Source organism: Lathyrus oleraceus, chromosome 1 (genome assembly GCF_024323335.1).
Source record: "Lathyrus oleraceus cultivar Zhongwan6 chromosome 1, CAAS_Psat_ZW6_1.0, whole genome shotgun sequence".
Lineage (NCBI taxonomy): Eukaryota > Viridiplantae > Streptophyta > Magnoliopsida > Fabales > Fabaceae > Lathyrus > Lathyrus oleraceus.
This window is the reverse complement of record NC_066579.1, coordinates 443,665,590-443,682,872: the sequence shown is the minus strand read 5'-3', so window position 1 is coordinate 443,682,872 and position 17,283 is coordinate 443,665,590. Positions and strand designations below refer to the sequence as shown.

Genomic DNA, 17,283 nt, shown 5'->3' with positions numbered 1-17,283 from the left:
TTGAATAATATAAAATGACATAGGCTATAATTAAATTTTCTTGAATGACATAGGCTATAATTATCACAGTGTACCAGTAATTTGAGGAAGAAATTTACCTCGGATTTACCGAACAGCAACGTCGAGAAGGTCAAACTCACGGAAACACAGGGAATGAGCGATGTACATATAAAACAACATCAAGGATAAGTCATAACGTATAAAACAATTCAAGAAACTTATATGATGCACATGAACAATTCAAGAACCAAGTAATCGATCATTCAAGAAATTCAATTCACAAGTAAGAACCAAGAAATTCAAGAACCAAGAAATTCAATTCACATTATCAATTTTATTAAATTATCAACTCGATGGGGATATAAGGTTAGTGTGTCAATGGACGAACCGGTATATCAATAGTTAAACTACGTGGACTAATATTAATAAAAGGAGTGCTAACAATACCAACTCTAACACTCTTTTATTGGGTGAAACTCGTCTAAGTCCCACTATTTTGAGTCTTTTGTCTGTCTCCTTTCCAAGAACTCAAGAGCTTGTTGCGACCAAAACACAGTTCCAAATATCATAACTGCTTCCTAATGCATAACTAGAGCTAAATAATATAAAACTGTCTAATTAGCTCAGACCAATCACTTTGAACCTCTAGGCCACCACTCATGATCTTTACTAGTAAGAGGTCATATAGATTTAAGACGGAATACATCCCACACAGGCAGTTTAATTGGAACAGTACCACATATAACTGGTTGTACATAGTTACTGGTTGTAAACAGAATTATACTAAGTGCACAAGTACCTGAGTTTGTCGCTTTGAGATTAAAAAATATAGGACAGAACCGGACAGCTACAACAGTTTTGCTTGCGCAGGGAATCTGTATAGCAGGCCTGCATATCAAGGTCAAATAATAAAGCAACATACATAACTAACATATTTTGGTAACTTGATTCATTAGCTTAACATGAATAATTGAACATAATGATTCATTCTAGATACTAAATGATTAAACACATGCTTTGGGTTTGTATAATATCTAAGCTGAAAGACATACCGAGAAAGATCTTTTCTAGAAAATATGTAAGCTGCATTAACAGATTCAGACGCAGTACCGATTTTGTAAGAACCTGAAATGGGCAAAGACGTGAAGTTTTCAATTAGACGCAAACCATGTAATAAAAGCTAAGCAAGAATTTATCTATAAAGGAAGAAAACAACATATATGGTTCCCTCAGATCCTCAAGACCTCCTATTTGCTCACCACGATACTCAACAACCTGCAGACAAGCACATGAAAAATGTACATATAGTCCATCAGGGTTCATTTTACACTACAGTGACCATCTTAAAAATTCACATAATATTAAAACATCATTTTACAACATTAAATAGGATTGCCAAAATATGACTGTAGCAGACAAAGTTATGCCAAAATATGAATGTACATTTTGAAGTTTAACTGTTCATTCAAACCAACATGTAATAGGATTGCCAAAATATGAGACATTGCTCTAAGTTCTTGAAACCATATCACATATATCACTGTAGCAGACAAAGTTATTCCATTTGAGTATCCAACATTTAACATCAAAATCACTTTCTGAAATTTCAGTAATAGTTAGAATATGAGGATACAATGGTGCAAACATATCAGTTCATTCCTTCCTACTTTCTCAGCAAATTTAAACAAATGTTGAAAAGGCACTGATTCTATTAGAACTCCCAACATTATTTCTAAGTCAATGGCGATGCAAGTTACAGAATATCATTTATATCAGAACAAGATGAAACTTTCGGTAAGTTACAGAATATTAAGCAAACATAGTCACAAACTCTAATAATCGATACTGACAAATAAATAACCCATAATGTAGCAATGCAAGTCCATTCAAACCAAAATCGACCACCTATTCTTTGACTTCTAGGGCAAAACAGAAAGACACGAAAACCTAACCTTAAAACGCAATGAGATTTCCAGGTATTGAATCCTTCTCTTTCGAATGCAGTCTCTTTCAAATTTGCAATGTTTATCGTTGAGATTTCCAGGTACTCTGTGGAATTTTTTCCAGGGCAGCGAGAGCTTCGAACGAGAGAGAGTGAAAGAGGGATTTCTGAAAGTCAGGGATTTTGTAATATTAGATTTATTATAATTTTTATAAATGACCTATGAGAGCGCTTTTACCATGAAAGCGCTTTCATAAGTGTGAAACCCATGAGACCTATAAGAGCGCTTTTACCTTAAAAGCGCTTTCATAAGTGTGAAACTCATAGATGTGAGACTGAGACCTATAAGAGCGCTTTTACCTTAAAAGCGCTTTCATAAGTGTGAAACCCATGAGACCTATAAGAGCGCTTTTACCTTAAAAGCGCTTTCATAAGTGTGAAACTCATAGATGTGAGACTGAGACCTATAAGAGCGCTTTTACCTTAAAAGCGCTTTCACAAGTGGAGACCTGTAAGAGCGATTTTACCTTAAAAGCGCTTTCTTTACATAGGCGAATTTTTTTTCAAGCTATTACAGCGCTTTTTTTAAAAAGCGCTTTCTTTTTGGTGCTGCCAAAAGCACTTTTTGGCGTAGTGATTAGAGCAGGAAACACAAAGGGTTGTGGAAGAGCAACCTGCTCAAGTAGAACAAGACCAGCGTAGGTCAGGCAGGATACGTCACCTACCTGAGAGATATGGATATCTCATAACAGATCAAGGTGATGTATTACTCATGGATCAAGATGAGCCTGTGACCTACCAAGAGGCCATAACTGGTCCCGAGTCTGAGAAGTGGCTAGAGGCCATGAAATCCGAAATAGATTCCATGTACACTAACCAAGTTTGGAACTTGGTAGAGCCTCCTGTAGGAGTTAATCCTATAGGATGCAAGTGGGTCTTCAAAAAGAAGACTGACATGGATGGTAAGGTACATACCTATAAAGCAAGACTGGTTGCAAAAGGATATAAACAAATTCATGGGGTTGACTATGATGAAACCTTTTCACCAGTTGCAATGCTTAAATCTGTTCGGATTTTACTTGCTATTGCTGCATATCATGATTACGAAATATGGCAGATGGATGTCAAAACTGCTTTCCTTAACGGGAATCTTCTTGAGGATGTGTACATGACACAGCCTGAAGGATTTGACATACCAGAAGAAGCCCATAAGATATGTAAGCTACAAAGATCAATCTATGGATTGAAGCAAGCTTCCAGAAGCTGGAATCTTCGATTTGATGAAACGGTAAAACAATATGGATTCATCAAGAACGAAGATGAGCCTTGTGTCTACAAGAAGGTTAGTGGGAGCATGATCGTGTTCCTGGTGTTATATGTAGATGACATATTACTCATTGGAAACGATATCCCTACCCTGCAACAAGTAAAGACTTGGTTGGGGAAATGCTTTTCTATGAAGGACCTAGGTGAAGCAGCCTATATATTAGGAATCAGAATCTATAGAGATAGATCACAAAAACTGCTTGGCCTAAGTCAGAGTACATACATAGACAAAGTGTTGAGACGCTTTCATATGCATGATTCCAAGAAAGGATTCATACCTATGCAACATGGCCTGTGTCTGTCAAAAACACAATCCCCTTCAACTAAGGAAGAAAGGGAACACATGAATGAGACTCCATATGCATCTGCAATAGGATCTATCATGTATGCCATGTTATGTACTCGACTAGATGTCTCATATGCTTTAAGTGCAACAAGTAGGTACCAATCTGATCCTGGTAATGCCCATTGGGTAGCTGTTAAGAATATTCTTAAGTACTTAAGAAGGACTAAGGAATCATTCTTGATATATGGAGGTCAGGAAGAGTTGGCTGTAATTGGTTACACTGATGCTAGCTTCCAGACAGATAAGGATGACTTTAGATCGCAATCTGGTTATGTGTTTTGCATGAACGGTGGCGCTGTGAGCTGGAAAAGTTCAAAGCAAGATACAGTTGTTGATTCTACGACCGAGGCCGAGTATATTGCTGCCTCAAGTGCAGCAAAGGAAGCTGTTTGGATCAGGAAGTTCATTAGTGAACTTGGCATAGTCCCTAGCATTGTGGATCCCATTGGTCTCTATTGTGATAACAATGGTGCTATCGCACAAGCTAAGGAGCCTAGATCTCACCAACGATCCAAACACATACTTAGGCGTTATCATCTCATTCGAGAGATAATAGATAGAGGAGATGTGAAAATATGTAAAGTACCTACACTTGACAATATAGCTGACCCACTGACAAAGCCTCTTGCGCAGCAGAAGCATGATGGCCATACTAGATCAATGGGCATACGGGGTATGCCAGATTGGCTCTAGTGCTAGTGGGAGATTGTTGGTGTAAGCCCTAGAGGCCAATACTTTTGGTACTTGTATCGAATTATTTATTAATAATAAAAGGCATTTTCTTTATTATGGTTAATTAATAAAGTCTCTAGAATAGATAGTCCGTTTAATGTATTAATTGTGACTTAATCATGAGAACACATTAAACATAAGGGCACTATTCTTAAAGTATCCGTAGTCGAGCTTTAATGTGAAGTGGGATAACATTAAAGCATTAAGACTATTATGTTTGTAGATTGATGATCACATCTCATGGATCATGGATAAAGAGTTATCAAGTCTTAAACATAGATATGAATATTAGGAGTAATATTTATACCGGATTGACCCGCTATGAGAATACTATATAGAAAGTTATGCAAAGTGTCATAAGTTATTCTCATGGTGATAATAGTGTATACCACTCTTCGACCTGAAACCACTATGGATCCTAGATGTAGAGTTGAGTGCCTTATTACTGATCCAACGTCATCCGTAACCGGATGACCATAAAGACAGTTAATGAGTACTCCACGAAGCATGCTGAGGGACATGAGTGTCCTAGATGGAATTTGCCAATCCTGCTTAACAGGATAAATGTCTATGGGCCCAATATTGAACTGGACAAGGGTGACACGGTCTATACCTTGTGTTCAATATAGACATAAGGGCAAAGGGGTAATTATACACATAGTTATTATCACAGGAGGTTTTTGTCAGATCACATGACATTTTCGTGACTTGGGTAGCAGTGATGTGTTGCTAGATACCGCTCACTATTTATTATGTTAAATACGTGATTTAATATAATTGCCAACGCCGCGAAAACCTATAGGGTCACACACAAAGGACGGATTGATGAGAGATAGAATAATTAAGGAACACCGTAAGGTACGGTGCACTTAAGTGGGAGACGAAATATGGTAAGGTACCAAATACTTAAGTGATTTTGGCATATTATGAGATATGATCCAAAATGCACTTAAGTGGGCTTTTTGGCTTGAAGCCCACACAAGTGGTTCTATTAATAGAACCCCTTGGGTAGAAGCATTGTGACTCCATTCCACTCAGACAGAAATTCAAGTGGAGACTTGGAATTTTGTTTCCCTCTTTCTCTCACTCAAAGCCTTCATTCATAACAGCTAGCACTGCGATTGAAGGAATCCGTTCGTGTGGACTGAGTAGAGACGTTGTCATCGTTCAACGTTCGTGATCGCCCTGTGGATCTGTATCAAAGGTTTTGATCATTATCAGAGATCTGCACCAAAGGTTTGAATCGCCACAAGAGGTAACGATTCTATCACTGATCATGCCCATTCGTAAGGATCACTAAATGGAGAAATTTTTAAATTCCGCTGCGCCTTGGATGGCAATTCTCCTACACTACAATAGGTGTCCCAAACACGTTGTAGTAGTCTATCACAATCATTTAGACGACATTGGACCAGACGATGTATTACTACTAAACAACTCTACTTTTGATTTTAAAAAATTATCCAATTACATATTCATTAATCATGTCAAATTCTTATACAGTTTATTTAGAGGTCGTATATGGGTCTTGATCATCAAGTTAACCATGACGATGATGCAGTTTGGACAGCAAAAATACCAATCATCTGATTCACTACTGTGGAGATGCACCAGAGTTACCGTGTAAAGCTGCAGTTCGGCATGCAACAACAAATTCCATAACCTCCGGCGTGTTTGGGAGATTGGCATCAACAAAGAGTCGATGGTCAATGGGATTATTCCGATGGAGAGACTTTGCAAAAGAGATGTGTTGTCATTGGAGGAATTGACGATAATACATCTTAAACGAACAAATCATACATGGTGCTAGACCAACTCAACATTATTTCACGCCAATGACATGGTTTAGGTCTGTTACAACACTACAGTTTGTGTCTGAGCCAAGGTATTTGATTAATTCACGCCAATGAGCTTTGTCATCAAATGCCCAACAACAAATCCCCGCCCAAGAACAATGTCAACCGACCAAAACCCAACGACCAACCTCACACCATTACCCTACCATATACACTCAACCACGCAACTAATTCATGCCACACACCCAAACTCAAAACCAGTAACCAAACCCTAACCACCAACAATCATACGCAACCACCACATCCGTCTATAGCTCGGATGATTCATATGATTCAATGTCATCCAATCATTGCCCCCCACTTATGAACACCCAAACATCTCAACGCTACAACATCCAACCATTGTTTGACTTTATTACACCACATGAACCATTGCTTCGTTTCCAAAACGATTTAATGTCCCAATTCGGGCAACCATACCGTCCACAAACCACCCAACCACAACGACCCAATTACGACAACATGGGCACCGAACTCAATTACGGCAGCGCCGTTGGCAGCAACACCCCCAGCTATTGGGAAGAAATGATGAAAAATTTATCAAATGCCGCTGAACCTTCCACCGGACCTTCACATCAGTCACATTGCATCATGTCAGCACTCAAAGACTCCAAACACCTCAGAGAAATTGTGGGAGACCTCGAAACAGACTAACGCACCGGAATGTGGAACAGCAGGGCGTTTTAATCGGGCGGATCATTGATTTTCTTATTAATTGTTATGTATTTTAACTTTATATCATAATCTTAATAGTTATTTTTCATTTACCTATTTATTTAATTTATTTATAAATATAAAATTTAAAAAATTTAAAAAATAATAATACATAAAGCTTGCGCTATATGCAATGGCACATGCACATGATTTCTAGTAAGCATGTGACAGTTGCATTGACTTCACTGCATGCATGTGCCGATGGTGATGACGCCTCTTCTCAATAACAAAATGCATGTGCTAGTCCAACTGACGCATACTTTAAACGTGTGCCTGAAACATGATTATTTTGGTAAATAAATTAAAATTATGATTATTTAAGAAATTAAATTAAAGCAGTTGATTATTGTAAAAAAGAATTCCCAAAATCATTCAAGAAAAAAAAACTCAATTAAAAGTTACTAAAATCTCCCCAAATATAGTTTGAAGGCACTTTTACATCACAAATCACACTTGAACAAAGTGCAACATACTCAAATTATTATCAAATTCTCCTAAATACACTTTTCAAATACTGAATCGAAAACACAGCCAGCAAAACACCAATTAAAATCGCAAAACTAAATAATTACAACAATAGAAATTAAACATAAGAAGCGACAAAAGGCGGGCCACCTGTCTTTTTTGTTTGTCTTTCTTAATTGCGTGATTGGCGCATTGTGCAACTATACTTTCTAGTTGCTTAAAGACAACGGCAAAAAGGCTCCGTTTGTTACTCATAGGCCATAATATTCTTGTATTCATTTTATCTAGCTAGATTTTAAGATTTAAAATTATTACTTTTTATTTGATGGATCTATAAATTATTTTTTCTCATTTTGAGATGTGTTGAATTTCATCTTAACTATCTTATTTTATATATAGTTTTTGTTAGGGTGTGTTTGTAGTTTGAGTAGGTAAAGGAAAGAGAAAGAGTGAGAAGAGATTTAGGAAAACTCTTTTGATTTGGATAAGAGAAGTGGAGAATAAAAAGATTAAAAAAGAAAATATTTAGGGCAATTTTTTTTTTGATATCTTCAATTATGTCACTTCCTTTTTTAAAAGTCTCATGTTTGGATTATATTCCTACACAAAACAGAACATTTATGATGTGTGGATATGAAGTTTTTCTAATGAAACAATGCAAGTTTTTGGTGCGGCTGAGCGAGTGTGTATGCAAGGTTAACACTTTAAAGCCTAATTTAGTAAGGTCAAAGTGGTGTAACTTGCAAGAGTGAATAAAAATATACCTGTTATGGTACACAGACGAGCATTTATATGACGGACATTTAAAACCTCTATAAGTTGACAAGACATAGAATGCTAGAAGCCGTCGAATTGGATCCAATAGTTGATAATGAGCAAGTAGTCTAGATCTTGTGTGCGATCCTCTAGAGGAGGTCTACCCGTTCATCGCTTTCCTATGAGGGTACTCTAGATTGGGCCTTTCGTGTTTGGACGATCTTATTTGGAGGGTCTAGAACAGTTGCCCATTAAGTCCTTGTTGCCAATGTATGAAGCGAGGATTGTGATGGGAGCATTTATAACAACCCTTATACTGATCTCCTTCGTCGTCTCGATATGCCCGAACAGGTCCCTAACTTAGAGATGGGGATGAGGACATGTTGAGTGGGAGTAGGTTACATCGAAAAAAAACACACATTAAATGCTCGTCTTGTAACCTAAAATGTTTCGCAGTTCAACATCTCAATGTGGCCTTAGACTCCAAGGGTAGGAAGTGGTGACACCGTTATAACACTCAAGTGAACGCAATGGTTGTTATGGTATCGAGGCTAATATTGAGTTGTTGTTCATGCCTTCTGGTATTCTTCTTAATCTTAGTCGTAAATATGCACTTCCTGGTTGCCTATAAAAAAGGACTGATCTCCACAACTTTCTCTTTTTCTCCTTTTACAACAATGCTTTCTAGATCAGTTTCTCCCTGCAATTTCTTCTCTGCAAGCAGTCTGTTGTTTGTTTCCTTTGACCCCCACTCTCTCCCTTAGGCAACACTTTTGGGTTTCTAGTGATTATGCATTTGCCCATTTGGCTCAAACTCTGCAATTTTCTCAAGATAACACTTTATTTCTCTACCTTTTCAATTGTTTTTGTTTATTACTTACTAGGGATGATATAAGTAATAATGCTTCTTCGCGAACTAGGTGGTAGACCCTGAAATAATGGCAGAGAATCCTTTAGAAGTGAGGTATCCTCCTGTAAACTTTATAAAGATTAGAAATACTTCTGACACTATGGGAGACTCTAGAGGAGATGGTAAAGGGTTGGAGGGTCCCCGAGATGAAGAGAACCTTTTGATGGATGTGGAGGAAGATAGGGGAGAAAACCCATTTAAGATTGACATCAGGGAAGTTAGTCATGGTTTCTCTATCCCTAAAATCCTCGTAATAAACTCGAAGATGGTAGATAAATATTCAAATAAATTTAAGGCATGTGTTTAAATTAAGACCTTTTAGCACCTATGCGGTTGAGAACCGAGAGAGGGTGAGGTTTGGTGGTGGATAGATACTCAGTCACGTTCCTTAAGTCACAGTCATAATTGTTTGCTTGTTGATAGTGATGATGAGATGGTTCAAAAGATATAGTGGGATCTCGAGCTTCCTGCTAACACAGATTAGTACTCCATGGTGGAACGTGGCGTTTTGGGTACGAAGTCCACCTTTAGTGAGACACGTTGGATGGAGAATGCCCACAGGAATGTGGGAGCGAGTTATGATTGGACGATCTCCCTTGTAGGGCCTATCAAAGGGTTCTATAGTCGCTTTTAATGATGCATGGTTCCCCTTCATGAGTGTTTGTTTTCAATAATGTGATTTAGACTTACTTTCAACGAATTAGAGGTTGGAATTATGAATCATTTAAAAATTCCCCCCTCACAAATGCATCTGGTGAGTCTGGCTTATGTAAAGGTATTCTAGTACCTGTGGAAATATAAGAATTGCATTCCCTCATTAAAGCTTTGGCAACATCTTTTTGGCAGTTGGTGCATGGAAGCAGAATATACAGTAAGCTAAATAGGTTAAGATAGTGATATAGACATGTCAATTGCAAAAGTGGAGTATAATAAAGTACTTGTATATGAAGTAGACATGTCAATTACAAAAGTGGAGTATAACATAGATGAAACGGATATTAAGTTAAACAATACAAGGCCATAGTGGATCTTGAAACTGACGATTAAACGATACTAATATGTTGCAGTTCCCAGAGAAGTCTGCTTTCATAGAAATGGATAATAGTATTTGTTTAGTAGACAATGTTCCTTTTTGCGCAGTGGTCATAACAGTGTGAGGAATAACCAATTGGGTAATATTTTGATAATGCAAACAGAGAATTTTAATGAATTGTAAAGTCACATGATATGCAATGTGGTTAGGTGTTAAAAAACTAGTTTGTTGTGAAATTGGATTTTGTTTGAGTTCTGCAAACGCTTTTCAGATATGAAGCTTCTTAAAGCTATTGTAAAATGTTTTTTGTGATGAGAAAGTTTGATAAAAGAAAACATATGTTACATAAATATATTATTACAAACTGAACTTATTGTGACAGAAATATATTGTAAACTGTAATAGATATATTTTATGCAGATGAGAAATTACTACAAACATGAACTTTTTTCAGAAAACTATATGACGGAAAAATGGTTAGAGCAAGTGAAATGGTTACATCAGATTGTTGTTGATGAAAACACATCAAAAGGACAAGAATAAATCAATTTCCAATAAACAACAACATGACATTAGAGGCTAGATCCAACTTCAAAGTACACAATTTCAACTATAATTTCACTTTGTTTTTAAAACACACTAACATACCCATCAATTTCAAAAACCAACAGAACCCTAAAATTATTAACAAAAGTTTGAAAACCATACCTGTCATACGGTGAACTGGACTTTATTGGATTTGTAATCGCAATGTCGCGGTTAGCAAGAGTCGCCACCGACTTTTCTTTTATCCCATAAGGAAAGGTGGAAAAGAACAGGAAAGACCTTAATTTTAAATTCTTAGGTTCGGGAGGTACTTTATACAAAGGGAAGGTATTAGCACCCTTTGTATCCATGGTTATCCATGGGCTCTTAATTGCTCAATCATTTATGTTTTCTAGTTTGAAAAAGGTGGTTGAGAAAGGTGTGAAAAATGTTTTGCAAAATGAGAATTTAACTTTGTAATGATTCTTGCATGAATGTATACAAAGTGGTTATCTCGTTTTAATTTAGAAAATAGTTTAGAAAAATATAACTCGGCAATGATCCTAGTGCGGATGTATGCTAAGTGGTGATTTTCCAAAAAGAGGTTTGAAAGGTGTGAGGTGAAAAGTATATTTTTTTTGTTATGAATGAGCAATTAAGGTTATACCTGTCCGAGGTCTTTCCGGGCATTTCCTATCCTTATGAGGGTAAAACTGTCCTTACTATTGAGAAGTAAGTAGTTTTATCCTTGGGATGTATAAGGGTCATCGTAGGGTCATCGGCTGGTCATTGAAGGCAACAGTTGTGAGGATACCTTAGCACTCGAAGGGACTATCATCATTTAACCGTAGGCTACACCGAAGGGTCATCGAGGGACGAAATCGTAATTTCGAAGGCAACATCCGAGGGACTATGATGATTTAACCGAAGGGTCTTTGCTAAGGATATCCCCACATTCGCGGGACATGACCGTAATACCGTAATCGTGGGGTAAATAAGAGAGGTCCGATATCATTTATTTAAAGTCCATGTTTTAAGTTCATTAGGTAATTATGATGATACCGCATTAAATCGATACATTAAAATCCACACATTAAGGATCACTACATTAAAATTAATTAGGCAATCAATATGAATCTTCACATTAAAGTGAAATAATTTAGAATCCCTCTCCATGAAGGCTTCCCATGCATAAAGCGGAGTACCTAGCCGGCTATTTCTTCGGAAGTATGCTAGCCTTTACACCATGAACACACGGATTAAAGCATCGAGGTAAAATACAATTGGAAATTGCACCATAAAATAAATATCACAGCCAGGAATTTAAGCCAAATAATGCAGAATCATCATTAGGTAAACATAAAATGGGCAATAAAAAGACAAAGCAGCCCCTGTCCCTTTCGCCTCTGCTTCGCCTAGCGAAGGCTCAGCGAAGGCTCGCTGCGGGCTCGCCTAGCGATGAGCTAGCGAGCGGCCACGGGTTTGAAATTATGACCTCAATCTGCAGCATGGCTTATGGCCTCCAACACATAATTATATGGTTCAGTTTCACAATATTCAAGCACATTTAAATTCTCATGCAAAACTTCAAAATGTTTATGAATTCAATTATAATATCCTCCACAAATTAAGAACATGAAGTGGTACCATATGCCAAATGAGAGTACAAAACGATATCACATGCAAATTAAGACACTAAAGCGGTACCACATGCAAAATAAGAACACAAAGTGATAATCATATGTAGATTAAGACCCTAAAGCGATATCATATGCCAATTAAGAAACTAAAGCGATAATAGTGAGGCAAACCTGTTTGCAAATCGAGTTGCAACCTTGAATTGGCGAGCCGGATTGAATTGGGCGGCGGTAGCTTCGGAGCGGGTAAGCGGCCTTCAGGGTTTCCGCCTTCTGAACTCTTTGGATCAGCAGGGTTTCGGTGCTAGGGTTTCCTCCGGGTCTCTGTGTGAGTGTCTCCGTGTGGGTGAGTCCGTCTCTGTGTGTTCTTTTTCGTGGCAGAGGAGCAGGTATTTATAGTAGTGGTAAGGGTGACCTAATGGGCTTAAAATGAGGTCCAAAACCTCAAATTCTCGCAAGCTTCGCTAGGCGAAGGAATTGCTCGCCTAGCGAGCAAACTAGGTCTGGTCTTTTTCCTGGATCCAACGCTTCGCTGGGCGAGTGGCATGATGCAATGTTCGCTAGGCGAAGGAGCTGCTCGCCTAGCGAGCCAGCTATTTTGGGCCGCCTGTGGATTGGGCCTGTTGTGAGTGGGCTTTTGTCCATTTGATATCAGTGCCTTGCAGAACAAGTCAGAGGGTCTTGGAAAATGCTTTGTAATGCCAACGGGCAAATTTTGGGGTATGACAGCTGCCCCTGTTCAATATTCTCGAACCGAGAGAGTAGAATGGCATGTGCCGTTCGTGGTCTGGAGGTGAAAGATTATTGAACACTAGAATGCCCCGAAAATTTGCGCTTGTCCATCAGTCTTGACGGAGATGGGCTTAGAGATGCCATCCAAGAAACTTGCTGAGGAGATTTCCAGATTGTGTCGTACGTTAGACGATATCTAGAGACATGGGTGTCACACCGGGTCATACATCAGACCGTATAGTGAGTCATCCATTATGCTGTCGACTTCGCTGGGAGTCAGAGTATGCTATATACTGCTGGGGATATGGGATCAGCCTGGATCGTATGTTAGCCCGTGTCTGAATACCAGAGTGAGTTGTTCGTTAGACGGATGACTTTGATGGGGATGAAAGATCAGAATGGATCGTATGCTAGATCGTATCTGAATACCGGAGTGAGCTGTTCATTAGGCGGATGACTTTGCTGGGGATGAAAGATCAGAATGGATCGTACGCTAGATCGCATCTGGGTTGCAGAATGGGCCGTCTGTTAGGCTGAATCTGCTGAAAAGGGAGTAGTCGTATACCAGACCACCATTCAGAAATGTACCTGTCTGAAGGTAGCATCTGAGTAAGGGAGTAGCCATATACTAGACTACCATTCAGGAATGTACCTGTCCGAAGGTAGCACCTGAGAAAGGGAGTAGCCATATACTAGGCTACCATTCAGGAATGTACCTGTCTGAAGGTAGCACCTGAGAAAGGGAGTAGCCATATACTAGGCTACCATTCAGGAATGTACCTGTCCGAAGGTAGCACCTGAGAAAGGGAGTAGCCATATACTAGACTACCATTCAGGAATGTACCTGTCCGAAGGTAGCACCTGAGAAAGGGAGTAGCCGTATACTAGACTACCATTCAGGAATGTACCTGTCCGAAGGTAGCACCTGAGAAAGGGAGTAGCCGTATACTAGACTACCATTCAGGAATGTACCTGTCCGAAGGTAGCACCTGAGCAAGGGAGTAGCCGTATACTAGACTACCATTCAGGAATGTACCTGTCCGAAGGTAGCACCTGAGAAAGGGAGTAGCCATATACTAGGCTACCATTCAGGAATGTACCTGTCCGAAGGTAGCACCTGAGAAAGGGAGTAGCCGTATACTAGACTACCATTCAGGAATGTACCTGTCCGAAGGTAGCACCTGAGAAGATGAAGGTTTAACTTGGTCGTACATTAAACCGTATCTGAGTTGTTGAAGATCAGAATGGATCGTACGTTAGATCGTATCTGAGCTGGAGGTCCAAATGGGTCGTACGTTAGACCGTATTGAAGTTGCAGAATGAGTCGTACGTCAGGCTGTATCTGAGGATTGGAGTGTCCAAATGGGTCGTATGTTAGACCGTATTGGAGTTGTTGAGAGTCAGGATGGGTCGTACGTTAGACCGTATTTGAGTTGAAAGAGTCATATGTTGGGCTGAATCAGAATGAACCGTACGTTAGGCTGTATCTGATAATATTTGTTGTATTTGCAGCGAATATCTAAGGTGGGCTTAGAGATGCCACCATTGAGAGAATGTCAGAATGAATGTTGACATGGAGTATATTTGAAAGGTGTGGTTGAATCCTGAATGTAACTGATACAGATGTCCGTCCGAATGGACCTTTATTCTGACTGTACCAGGAGGATAATTAACCTGAAAAATGAAGTTAGTCTCATGCAATGTCATGATGCATGAGATGTTTTATGCCTGCGAACCTGGTATGCATGTGTATGCATGTATATGAAATGATGTAAAGTGTATGATGCGGAATGAAGTAAATGTGAGCGTTGTATGCAGGTATGAAATGATGTAATGAATGCATTAGGCGTCTGAAACATTCTTCCAGGGGACACTACTGGGGAGATAGATCTCAGTCTGCTGGTCGGAGACATTGGTATTGATGGCCCTTCCTTAGCTGGGGATTTGGGTTCTGTCCAACGGGGCCTGGCTGGGGATGGAAGGGATGACCTTTCGGTAGGGCGGTGCCGACCTCTTCTGGGGAATAATTGGCATTGCCGGGGAATCGAATTAGTAACAGCCTCCTTGGAAAGCGTGGTTAGACCTTATCCTCGATCCTGAAGTCGTGTAGTAATTGCTATTGCTATTTTAGGCATGCATTTTTTATAAACATTGATCATATTCAAACACATATATCAATTCAAATTAAATCAATGGACGTTTATGCCATCAAAACAGAAAAGGTAAAACTAAAGGCATCTTTTTGGAAATGAAATTGTATTGATTTTGAAAGAGAGCCTATAAACAGGCAATTCGTGTACAAGGAGACAGAAATCCTAGTAAGAGGAAATTGTCAAGAAAAAGAGAAAGCCATGCAGAAGAAATCCTATTGATTTTAATTCCACTACTGTCATTATGTCTCCAAGCATCTCATCTCCTGCTGTCGGATAGAAGTGATTGGCTTGTTCAGTCCCTGGAACTTGGTTGAAGCTGGCGGAGAACGGGACATAGTCATACGCTTTAATCCCTAATTTTTGCCTGGACTGCCTTTTCAGGTTTTCAGTCCACCGGGATACCCTTTTTTGCCCAAGCCGCCTTTTCAGGTTTTCGACTTGCCGGGTATACGTCTTTATATATTTATCCCTAATTTTTGCCCGAACCCTTTTGGTTCGCCGGGATGCCCTTACTTTTGCCTAGGTACGTCGACCTAGCGGGTCTCTTTTATGCGTAGTATTTTTTAACTATGTCCGCGTTCACAGGATGCGGGAAGTCTTCGCCATCCATTGTAGCAAGTATCATGGCTCCACCAGAGAATACCTTCTTAACCACAAATGGCCCTTCGTATGTGGGAGTCCACTTGCCTCTGGGGTCCCCTTGTGGTAGAGTGATACGCTTGATCACCAAGTCGCCTACCTGATACACCTGTCTCTTGACTCTTTTGTTAAATGCTTGGGTCATGCGCTTCTGGTATATCTGCCCGTGACAAACAGCCGCAAGTCTCTTCTCGTCAATCAAGTTTATTTGATCGAGTCGAGTCTGAATCCATTCATCTTCGTCTAAGCCCGCCTCTTTCATGATTCTTAGAGAAGGAATCTGGACTTCTACTGGTAAAACAGCTTCCGCTCCGTAGACTAAAGAGAAAGGAGTTGCCCCTGTCGAAGTGCGTACTGAAGTGCGATAACCATGGAGAGCAAATGGTAACATCTCATGCCAGTCTTTGTACGTTACTGTCATCTTTTGTATGATCTTCTTGATGTTCTTATTAGCAGCTTCCACGGCGCCATTCATCTTTGGCCGGTACGGAGAAGAATTATGATGCTTTATTTTGAACTGCGTGCAGAGTTCAGTTTAGTACCATTATCAGTGATAACTCTCTCAGGAGACAGCAGGTTTCTCAGATGTATATTTGATAGAATCCATCTTAGAAATCAATAAAGTGGTATGATTCAACATATACTCTCTTAGTCGGCGAGCAGCCCAGGCCAAAGCACAGCAAGCTTTCTCGGGCTGTGAGTATCTTGTTTCACAGTCGGTACCTTTTGCTAAGGCAGTGTATGACATGCTCTTTTCGACCAGACTCGTCATGTTGCCCCAGCACACCTTATTGAATTTTCTAACACGGCCAAATACATGATTAGAGGTCTTCCTTCAACTGGCAGCATCAGAATTGGAGGTTCTTGGAGATACTTCTTGATTTTGTCATTCATCATTCCATACCATCTCTTGATTTTTCTTTTTTAGTAATTTGAAGATGGGTTTGCAAGTTGCAGTCAAATGCGGGATGAATCGGGCAATGTAATTCGAGTGCCCCAAGAAACCTCTGACTTCTTTCTTGTCTATTTCAGTACCCATTGCAATTTCAATTGATTCCTCCTGCGGCTGTATGGTCTTTTCTTCTTGTAGTAACAGTCTGGCAAGTTCTCCAGGGACTTCACAATCTTCCTCGCTTCCATCCTCGGCTTGGTAGATCGGATTTTCAAAGTCATAATGAACAGTAGCAGAGTCATTACCAACAGGATCCAGAGTGGATATGGATCGGCAAATTGTTACGTGAGTGTGTGCAAGAAAACATAGCTTGTTTGAAAAATGACAGGAAAGATAAAGAGCGCAATATTTGAATGCAAAAAGTCCATTGATTTATTGAATGTAAATATGCTTATGAAAATGACAAAACCCTTGAAAAATTAGCTATTATGCCCCGGACCTAGACACAATGCTTTGAAACACAAAAATGGCAATAACAATTACTCCTGACTAAAGGAAATCGGGATAGTGTCTTCAGCCTTCCAATTATTGAGTCTGTCACCAATTGTTGGGGAAATCCAGCTAT

At 39.4% G+C, this 17,283-nt stretch overlaps 1 long non-coding RNA gene across 1 annotated transcript; it reads right to left on the bottom strand.

The window, feature by feature from the left end:
- Positions 1–864: 864 nt before the first annotated feature.
- LOC127115899 (uncharacterized) lies at positions 865–2,014 on the bottom strand. Its single transcript, XR_007800916.1, has 3 exons — positions 1,953–2,014; positions 1,053–1,275; positions 865–888 (listed from the first exon to the last, which is right to left on the bottom strand). It is a non-coding gene; the product is annotated as an uncharacterized LOC127115899 (long non-coding RNA).
- Positions 2,015–17,283: the final 15,269 nt, after the last annotated feature.